Below are 11,746 nucleotides of genomic sequence, written 5' to 3'. Positions count from 1 at the left end.
ACTTTGAAGTTTAATTTTTTTTTTTTGAAATGGTTGACACATTTTTGAAATTTTGACAGAGTTGCGACTTGACTTTATTGATTCTTAGCTTTTTAGGCCATTTTGAAAGATTTTTTGAAAATTTTGTCAGAGTTTTGTTTATAAAAGGTGATAACATACAACCTATAAACACAAACATGGGCATTATAACGGTATGCTGAGTGCTTTTAGAAGGTTTTGGTTTAAAGGGTGGGTTTCCATACTAAGCCATCATATCATGGGCTGTGGAGAGGTCCGTGCCAAACATAAGTTGGGTCGGTTCCTAGTCCATTCGCACGAGTAGTGAAAGCTCTTGATAAAGACCATGAGTAAGCATCGTGGTATAGTTGACGTCAATCGCTATCCATCTTTGGATACAAATAGGAACTTGCATCGTCTAGACGGGATGATTGGTTGAATGGGTTGGATTAAGCCTAGGAAGGCTGGCTAAAACGACCTAAGAAGGTCGAGTAATGAAAACCGATAACTGTCTCATATAAACTATTCCCTAAACTTGTTCAAGTTTCCCCCTAGGTAACACTAGACTTAGTCTAAATGTATCATCCCCAGCGGATTCGCCAAACTGTGGACACAGCCACCCGCGCCACGCGCACCCGCGCGTTGGTTTCGAGGTGACGACACTTCTCCCACGGAACTCCGGCGCGAGCCAAAGCACGTCATGGGCCGTTACTAATGTGACTCATATTTGAGCACATCTAGTCCCGGAATTAACCTCATTCCTATGCTTTATAGTGCATAATTGGGTCATTTACTATCTTTAGTTCCCCGTTTTGCATATTCTTTGAGGTTTTGTCTCCTTGGTAGGAAAGGATTGCTAACCTTGAATTTACATGGCGAAATGGAGCTAAATTGATCGCATCTAATGACCAAGAATCAAAGAGAAGACCAATACTAGAGGCCTAAGTAGATAATAAAGTTAATTGGGCAATGATGAAAGGATCCTTGCATCCCCGAAATGATCCTTGCGGATTGTGGAGGAAGAAAAGAAGAGTAGCTGACTACCCAGGGATCCGAGCGGATCATACACGATTAGGGCATCTCCTTCCAACATCATCCGGGCGTCTTTAGGCCAAGACGAGCGGATCTCAGCACAGGAAGCCGAGCGTCTCCGAGCCAATCCGCACGGATCGAAGGTCAGAGATCCCGTGCCACAGCTCAAGACGCACGGATTGTGGCAGGACTAGCAACACGGATATGCTCATTTCCTTCCAGAGGAGCATTTCCTCAACTTTTCTTAATGGTCTTAATAGTCATTTAAGCCCTTAGTGACCCTAATCTTTGTACCTAATCTTTATTATAAATACCCCTTTGTACTACCTAGATTATCATGAAGCTTGAATTAAATTTTAATCAAGTTGTAATCTCATCTTAATACTCTCAAATTAGTTGTAATACAATTTATCAATATTAATTATATCTTAATCTTTCCTTAATTTCTCTATTGTTCTTCATTTATTTTGGATAATTAGAAGATTATTTGGGTTTATTTTGGAATTGACAAACTTCCATCAATCATCAAGTACTTCTATTATTCGTTGCTTTATTATTTTGGAATCTGCATAGGTATAATTCTCTTAACCCTTGTTTTAATTATTGTTAATTACTTTCATTTGTTCATCATGTTTAGCCTTGTTAGTTTGATTGATAATCTTGTTAGCATGTCGAACTTGATAATGAGTGAGTAGTCTCCTAGCTAGGGTTAATGGGGAATTAGGGAAAACAAACATAGGGAATGATTCATGCTTAATCTAATATGTTTTCATAATTAAATTGTTTGCTTGTTGTGATTTCAACTTATGCACATGTTATGTTTGATGAAATGCGAGCCTATGAATCCTTGCATTTTTTACCCATCACCTATCTCTTCAATGAGGCTTGTAAGCTTATACACCAACTCGAGCCTTATTAGACCATGCATATAGTTGAATAGGAAGGATTAAGTCGACTTGTAAGTGTTGTACAATCTAATCGATTCGGCTCCGGGACCCAAACCTTCTTAGGGATTGTAAGCTTATACACCAACTCGATTCTATCACAACAATAATTGCTTGCTATATAATTGAGAACATGTTTGTATGATCAACTCCCATGAATTCCCTATGAACCCATGACACGCTAGTGCTTTTAATCAATTGTTTACATCTCCATTTATTTACCTTGCTTTGTTTTTATCGTTGATTAGTTTTAGTTGATCTTCTATCTCAACCCCAAATTGTGACACCCTAAGACACGACCATTTACAATTGAAAATCCTACATCAATACCCGTCCCTTGAGATCCGACCTTTACTTGCCTCTTTGCTAAGAGTAGTTTGTAAAGTTATAAATATCGTTTTGGTTGGTAGTTTTGACGACGAGTTGTAACCGAACCAAAAATGGCGCCGTTGTCGGGGACGGTGTTAACTTGATTTGATTTTCATTAATTGTTTTTAGTTGTGTCTTTCTTCACCTTGGAGAAGTCAATCTCCTCAAGGTTGTTCTAATTTTTTTCGAGTTGTTTGATATTTTACATGACTAGGAGATCACAAGGTAATCCATTACCTATTGACTTTGAAATTGAAAGAACCTTAACCAACAATAGAAGAGTTGCTAGAGGTACTTTGAGAGATATTGGAGAGATTGTGGACATTCAACTAAATAATATTGAGTTTACCAACCCTTTTGCAAGAGAAGGTGAGGACAACCCAATACAAAACTCACCACAAAATCAACCCACAATGCCTAAATTTTCATCACATTCCGTACCAACCGAGGAGAACCTACCACATGGTACTCCTACACCACAACACTTAACCGGTAATTTCATTGCCAAATCTGAATTCATACAACTAGTTGAGAGAAGTCAATTTGGAGGGATGCCTAATGAAGACCCTCACTCATATATGAAGACTTTTTGTGACTATTCTGATGCGATTTCTCAAACCGGGGTTACTCAAGACCAAATCCGATGGGTATTATTTCCTTTTTCTTTTATTGGTGCCGCAAAGCAATGGTTGAAGAGCCTAGACAAGGCTACCCTTGGTATTGACTCATGGAAGAAGTTAGCACTTGCTTTCTACAAGAAATTCTATACTCCGGAGAATACCAATATGTTAAGAGCCCAAATCACCGGGTTCAAGCAAAGGGATGAGGAATCATTGTATGAAGCATGGGAGAGATTTAAGGACACTTGTCGTTCTTGTCCACACCATGGACATAGCGAGTGGTTCCTTGTGCAATAATTTTGGAATGGTCTATTTGAAGATTCCCGCAATATCCTCAACATGGGATCCAATGGTATGTTTACCGAAGTTGATGACAATCAAACATGGGCCAAACTTGAAGAGATGGCGGTTCATAATTCACAATATAATAGACCTCGAAAGGCTACTAGAGGAGGAAAACATAAGGTAGATTCCATCACTCAATTTGGTGCTCAACTAAGTGCTCATATTGACACCATCAATTTGAAGTTTGAGAAGGCTATGGCTAAGCTTGATGAAGCTTCCAAATCACCTACACAACATGTTAATGCTATGGTGGCATCGTCTTCAATTCCAAGTGGAGTATGTGAGAGTTGTGGAACTTTGGGACATGACCGAAGTGAATGTAGGGGAACAATTTAACAAGTGAATGCTTTCCAAGCATACAAGAGTAGTACCCCTTATTCCAACTATTACAATGAGAATACCAAATTCCATCCCAATCTTTCATACAAAAGCCAAAATGTTCAAAACCCTCAACCAACATACACCCCACCTGCAATGAGAAGTCAAGCTCAAAGACCCTTTTATAACCAAAGCCAAAACTATCAAAATCAACCTACATACAATCAACCAAATGACCATGGCTTTGTTGTTCAAAAAGTGGTCCTCCAAATGTAAAAGAACCAACAAGAATTTTTCGGCCAAATGCAAAAAGATAGACAAGCCAAAGACATCACCATCAACAACATACTAGCCCACACCAAGATGCTAAAAACTCAAATGACTCAATTAGAATCTTCTAACTCTCAAAGACAAAAGGGACAATTACCACCTCAAAATAATCCCCCAAGACATAAAACGGTGAATGCCATCCATTTGAGAAGTGGTACAAGGTATGAAGGGCCGAAGAGGCCCATTGATTAAGATATTGTGAATTCTAATGACAAGCAAAGAGTTGGGGAGAACTCTAAAGAAGAAGAACCCACCACCAATGAAGTTTCAAAGAAGAAGAATGAAGAGAAGGCTAAGGAGAAAGAGACTATTGTGATTAGACTTCCATTCCCAAGTCATCAAGCTAAACCTAAGCTTAATGAATAACTTGGAAAGTTCATGGAGATTGTGAAGAACTTTGAAGTCTCAATTCCATTCACGGAATTGATCAATCATGTTCCGGCCTATGCGAAATACATGAAAGATATTCTTACAAAGAAGAAATCCATCCGGAAGCTAGAGACGATTGCATTCACTAAGGTGAGTAGTGATATTATACAAGGAAGTTCACCTCCAAAGCTCAAAGATCCGGGAAGCTTCTCTATTCCATGCACCATTGGCGACACCACAATCAACAAAGCGTTATGTGACCTTGGAGCAAGTGTGAGTGTCATGCCATACTTGGTGTGCAAAAGGCTAGGAATCGGAGAACTCAAGTGCACCAATATTACACTTCAAATGGTGGATCGATCAACGAAGACACCTTTAGGGATATGGGAGGATATGCTCGTAAGAATTGGCAAGTTCTTCATCCCGGTGGACTTTGTTATTGTTGACATGAAGGAAGATTCCAACATTTCTATCATTTTAGGAAGACCATTCTTACATACCGCAGGAGTGGTAATTGATGTGAAGCATAGGGAACTCACACTTGAAGTGGTATGTGAGACGATCACTTTTAATCTTGATAAGACTATGAGAGCTCCCCGACTCCATGAGCCATGTTTCAAGATTAATCACTATAGCCGAGAAAGTGATAGGAAGAAGTTGGCATCTCAATGCAAAGATCAAGCTATGGGTAAAGAACCACCACCCATATGGGAGAATAAAGTGGATAATCCTCAAGATGCTCCATCCAAAGAGCAAGGAAATTTTCAAAACAATGAGAGCTTGAATAGCACACAACCAATCATGACAAGTAAGGAAGAAGGCCTCATTGGCCATGACAACAAGAAAGAGAAGTTGTTTTCATCAACTCATGATACCATAGGGAAGAAAGCTAGTGAAGTATATGATCTATGGGATGACGAATTTGATGGGTTATTCAATCCCTACATTGGCAATGCTATAGACCAAGGCTTTGGTGACTATCTTGACTCAAGTCACCACCATGAAGAACACAATGTGCAAAGGACTATTGAAGATCTTTATAATGACAATGAACAAGCCTTCGACTACTTCTACAAGGTTTTGAGCAACAACAACAACACCTTGGTTATGCCCCTTGACATCTCATTCAAGAGTGAGAGTTTGGTGGAATCCTCCCTAAACCACCATTTGTAAATATTCTAACTCTTAACTTGCATTTTACTTCTTATATTGCATTTTTGTCAATTTTGGATTTGCAATTTTATGCTTTGATCAAGATTCTTATCATGAGAGAAAGTGAGGTAGGTACTTTAATGTTTCTTGATGTGTAGTGTTTGCTTTAATGTGGGGATAGCAATTGCCTAGGCTATCCGAGCCTTCATAGTGCACCCACAATGTTGAACAAAGGAATGAAGAAGAATGACATGGGAAATGAATCCCCACGGGTGGAACTGAACCCGTGGGTGCTGTAAAGGAGAAGATCCGAGCGTCCCTGGAGGAATCCGCTCATCTTGGGCATGATCCGAGCATCCTGGATCCAAGACGTTCGTCTTGGGAGAGCTAAAGTTGAAATTCTGGGACTGTTCTAAAAACCGAGCAGATTGAACAGAAGACGCCCGTCTCAGCAGAAATCCGCTCGTCTCATAGGGAATCTGCGCATCTTGACCTGTGCAAAAATTTAACATTCACTTTGTCTTACAATCCGAGCATCCCAAGGGAAAGACGCTCGTCTCCTGCAGAATCCGCGCGTCTCAGCACGGGTTTCAAATTTCTCAGCTGACTGTCTTATGATCCGAGCGTCTCCTGAAGAATCCGCTCGTCTGCTGCTGTTGAATCTTATAAACACAGGATTAATATCACTCCTTCCCAATTCATTTCATTCTTTAAAACACAAACACACATTCAAAACCCTCAAAACCCTCAATCCCCTCATGAACAAAACATAAATTCCTCAACCAAATTCACCCAAATCAAATCTAAACTTCCTCTAAACACATTCAAATTACTCCTTTATCAATAAGAGGCCATCAAAACACCAAAATCCTCAAAAATTGAATCGATTTTATAGGGTTTCAAGGCAAATTCGAAAAAACCCAAAATCGATTAGGGATTCATTGAAGCTTGAGGATACTAGGAGCATTCCAGCAAAACTTTGGTTTGTTGATACATTCTTAACAAGGAGAAGTATTATGGCAAGGACTAAAGGTGGAAACAAGGCACCCACAAAATCAAATCTTTCAAAGAGGGAACAAGCCCTTCAAGCCTCAAAGACTATGGTGGTACAACAAGCAAGAGTGGAAATTCAAGAGGTTCCTACTCCTATGGTGGAGGCTACTCCTATTCCAGTTATTGAGCAATTACAAGAATATTCGGAGGTAACTTTCACAACCTATTATCATAGGAAAGCTTTTATATCTCTTGCTAAGAAAATAATTATGTCCACCAAGTTTATATGTCAAGATGCTTTAGCCAAATTGGGTGTTCTTGAGAGGACCAAGAACTTCTTTGAGTCTATTGGGTTACTTACACTATTTGACATGCAAGAATTGACTTACCCCTCCCTTACCGTGAAATTTATAAGCTCTTTGAAAATCACTAAGGTAGAGGCTCGAAAGAATGTTGAATTCCGCCTAGAAAATAAGGATAGAAATATGTCTTTAAATGAGTTTGGTGAGGTGTTTGGTCTTAAGGACCATTCTCCTTATATGAAGAAGCCCTCGAAATATGACCCCGCCCCTCTATCGAAAGCAATCACCGGAAGAAAATTTGAATCCTTCCATGAGTGTCGTACCCTTTATGTCCACCATCTGAGTATAAGGGTATGGCATAAGGTTGTGGGAAATACTCTAATTGCAAGGAAGGGCACTAATCATTTCACCGAACTCGACTTCATCTACCTTGAATCAACCATGAATGTCGACAAGAAGTTTACCAATAAATAAAATGCACTTCAACTCTTACTTGAAAGGTGGCTTACAATTGACCATGGGAAAGATGGGGCGGCCTTTATAGTGAATGGAGGCTTAGTAACATGGCTAGCAAAACACTTCAACCCGGATTTTAACAAAGACAAGACTTACAAGCCGGTTAGAGGTGGCAACCTTATTGATTTAGCCACTATGATTAACAAGTTTCATTGGGTTAAGAATGATAATCTTGACAACAAATTTGAGTGGCTCACCAAAGATGCTAAGTCCTTCATTCTACCAAACAAGATTTGCCGACTTAATGTCCGAAGCCCAAATTATCTTCTCCCACACTCTGAAGAAGCCGAGTTGATTATGCAACAACATAGCAAAACTATTGCCGAGCCCTCCTCCTCCTCCATTGTGACTCCACCATATCCGTTTACCTACCAAGAATTCCGACCCAAAGATGCTGAGGTAGGTAACCATTACTTGACCCAATTGATGCAACATATGCATAGGGAAGCTTATGAGGACCGGGTCAATGCTTACCAGGCCCAATATCCGCCCCTTCTACACTTAGTTATGCAAGGACTCCTTCATCCATCAAGTCCTTTGCCTAGTTGGGCGGATAAAGAAGTGTTCTTTCCTAAGGCTCCTAGAGATGCTAGCATGGGTGGTGAGGTTACCAAAGGTAAGGATATTGTTGTTGAGAGTGAGGAAGAAGAAGAAGAAGTAGAGGAAGATGAGGAAGAAGAAATGGAAAGCTCAAGTGATGAAGATGATGGTGAAACCTCCGGGTCCATGGAGGTAGATGACGATAATGATAGTGAGGATGTTGATGATGACGATGGAAGTGATGAGATGTCGCCATGAGCAACAATTGAGGATTAGCAAGCGTTTTGGAGGATGCCACATATCCATTGTGAGTCTCCTACACCTCCTTTAGCTTTGTTCATTTCTCTTGTTTTCAATTATTTTAATCTTGATCATTAGTTTTGAGTCCTAGAAACACCTAGAGAACTCCCACCTCGGTCTTATTGAGGTGTCTTATATTATTCCCACCTTGTATGATCCAAAATGACAATTTAGTTTCATGCATAGCATACTTGTTTGGTTTGGGGAAGTTCAAGCACAAGAAATGGTTTGGGGAAGTTCAAGCACAAGAAATGGGAGTTAATTCAACAGTGAAATGGTTTGGGGAAGTTCAAGCACAAGAAAATTCTACACTAGCAACAGTGTCATATTTGGTTTGGGGAAGTTCAAGCACAAGAAATGGGAGTTAATTCAAATTATGCTCTTCAACCAAAAAAATTCATGCATCATATAGTATAGTTTAGAATGCATTCACTTGTTTATATATGTCATGTAGTTTGCATTTAGTGTAGAATTCATGCATTCTCATATAGCTTGCATAATTTCCCATCGTATTGGCCACTGAGGATAATGCCCATACTAGTGTGGGGATGGGGAATTCTAACTTGACCTTTAAATAAAAAAAATGATAAAAATTGAAAAAATTAGAAAAATACAAAAATATGTTCTTTTGTTCCATAAAATCAAAAAAAACCCTAAAAATTTGAAAAATTGAAAAAATCAAAAACATGTTCATTCCTTTATAGTGTAGTTTTGTATATATTGTATGTACTTGTTTGTTTGTTTGTCTATCCTTTTTCACATTGATCGACTACGCCACATCCAAGACATGAGGATCATAAAGACCACATGGTATGATCTTTCCAATCTCCTTTTTCCTCTTTATGTTAATGACTATGTGGCTTTATTTTGATTGATGTGGTATAAAACAATGTGATTATAGGAGTTGCATTTAGATTATATGGCATATTAGTTGGTAGAAGCATGTGCATTAGGTTGTATATATGATAGTTGCATCATGGCATGTAGTTGCATTTAGGAAAATTTTGTGAAAGCATCTATTTTGGAAGCTTGACAAGAGTATATAAGGCCTTTGTAGATACTTTTTCTTCTTGAGACTTTGCTCATTAGAATGCTTATAAAACACGCTAGGATGTGTCATACTAGTATCCTTTGACCCATGGATTAAGGCCTAGTCAAGAGTACCTTGTGGTGTGATAACTCCATGGCTACCGTTTATTCCAAGGTGACCCTTGAAACCATGAAACCATATTCCACATTCTACCACATTTTGTCATCAAAAAGGGAATGGGCACAAAAATAGTTCAAAATTTGAGTTCAAGCAATGAAAGAAATGAAAAAGTTTGCAATTTGCATAAAAAAAAGAGGAGCACAAAAATAAGAACTTCTAAGCTTCAAATATAAGACACCCTCGTTACTAATTGGGGTGACTTTGAAAATATTCAAAAGAAAATGCAAAAAGTTGAAATTGTCAAGCATCAAATGCCAAACATCAAGAAATGGCAAAAAGAATTTGTTATAAAAAATGTCAAATGCCACAAGAAATTGGGGGGAAAAACAACAACAAAAGCAAACTCCCACATGAAACTCAAAATACATTGATCCCTTTTATCCATCAAATCCATTTTTGTGCATGGTAGAGAGGGGACGACCCTTCTTCTTGTCTAGGCAAGAAGGGAAATTCCGTGATCCTCCAGTGTTTCTAACGTCATAAGGCGTCTACTCTTGACGAAAGCATTTAACGATTGAGGACAAAGGTACCCTAGCTTGACAAAACTTGGAGGTGATTTATTGGTATCCTCTAAGGCTTAGTAGCTTGAAGAAATAGTATCTATAATGGAGTGTGTGTACCCTTAGATTGCTTCCCTTGTAGATAATTTCCGCCACTTAGATGACGAAAGTGGCTATTCATTTTTGTAGATGCATCCATTACTCGTTTTTGTGTGCTTAATGCTTGGATGTATCCCCATTTTGGCAAGCCCCACCTTGCCTTGCAAAAAGGCATCCTACCTCATGGTTGTCTTGTTGTGAGTTCAATGGGTGGAGTGAGACCCGCTAATTGTCTCACATCGGCTATATTAGTACATTAGTTTAAATAAAGGTCCTAGTTGTAGTCACCTCTTTACTCGGGACGAGCAAATGTTCGGTTTGGGGATGTTTAATGTGACTCATATTTGAGCACATTTAGTCCCCGAATTAACCTCGTTCCTATGCTTTATAGTGCATAATTGGGTCATTTAATATCTTTAGTTTCCCGTTTAACATATTCTTTGAGGTTTTGTCTCCTTGGTAGGAAAGGATTACTAACCTTGCATTTACATGGCGAAATGGAGCTAAATTGATCGCATCTAATGACCAAGCATCAAAGAGAAGTCCAATACTAGAGGCCTAAGTAGATAACAAAGTGAATTGGGCAATGATGAAAGGACCCTTGCATCCCCGAAATGATCCTTGCAGATTGTGGAGGAAGAAAAGAAGAGTAGCTGACTGCCCAGTGATCCGAGCGGATCATACACGATCCGGGCGTCTCCTTCCAACATCATCCGAGCGTCTTTAGGCCAACATGAGCGGATCTCAGCACAGGGAGCCGAGCGTCTCCCAGCCAATCCGCACAGATCGAAGGTCAGAGAGTCCATGCCACAGCTCAAGATGCACTGATTGTGGCAGGACTAGCAACACGGATATGCTCATTTCCTTTGAGAGGAGCATTTCCTCAACTTTTCTTAAGGGTCTTAATAGTCATTTAAGACCTTAGTAACCCTAATCTTTGTACCTAATCTTTATTATAAATACCCCTTTGTACTACCTAGATTATCATGAAGCTTGAATTAAGTTTTAATCAAGTTGTAATCTCATCTTAATACTCTCAAATTAGTTGTAATATAATTTATTAATATTAATTATATCTTAATCTTTCCTTAATTTCTCTATTGCTCTTCATTTATTTTGGGTAATTAGAAGATTATTTGGTTTTATTTGGGAGATTGACAACCTTCCATCAATAATCAAGTACTTCTATTAATCTTCGCATTATTATTTTGGAATCTCCATAGGTATAATTCTCTTAACCCTTGTTTTAATTATTGTTAATTACTTTCATTTGTTCATCATGTTTAGCCTTGTTAGTTTGATTGACAATCTTGTTAGCATGTCGAACTTGATAATGAGTGAGTAGTCTCCTAGCTAGGGTTAATGGGGAATTAGGGAAAACAAACATGGGGAATGATTCATGCTTAATCTAATATGTTTTCATAATTAAATTGCTTGCTTGTTGTGATTTCAACTTATGCACATGTTATGTTTGATGAAATGCGAGCCTATGAATCCTTGCATTTTTTACCCATCACCTATCTCTTCAATGAGGCTTGTAAGCTTATACACCAACTCGAGTCTTATTAGACCATGCATATAGCCGAATAGGAAGGATTAAGTCGACTTGTAGGTGGTGTACAATCTAATCGATTCGGCTCTGGGACCCAAACTTTCTTAGGGATTGTAAGCTTATACACCAACTCCATCCCATCACAACAATAATTGCTTGCTATATAATTGAGAACATGTTTGTATGATCAACTCCCATGAATCCCATATGAACTCATGACACCCTAGTTCTTTTAATCAATTGTTTATATCTCCACTT

At 38.8% G+C, this 11,746-nt stretch overlaps 1 non-coding gene across 1 annotated transcript; it reads right to left on the bottom strand.

Moving 5' to 3' along the window:
* Window positions 1–3,127: 3,127 nt before the first annotated feature.
* On the bottom strand, window positions 3,128–3,235 carry LOC141621001 (small nucleolar RNA R71). Its single transcript, XR_012532081.1, has one exon. It is a non-coding gene; the product is annotated as a small nucleolar RNA R71 (small nucleolar RNA).
* Between the last annotated feature and the right edge of the window lie 8,511 nt (window positions 3,236–11,746).

The sequence above is a fragment of the Silene latifolia genome, chromosome 1 (genome assembly GCF_048544455.1).
Source record: "Silene latifolia isolate original U9 population chromosome 1, ASM4854445v1, whole genome shotgun sequence".
Taxonomy (NCBI): domain Eukaryota; kingdom Viridiplantae; phylum Streptophyta; class Magnoliopsida; order Caryophyllales; family Caryophyllaceae; genus Silene; species Silene latifolia.
This window is presented reverse-complemented; position numbering and strand designations above follow the sequence as displayed.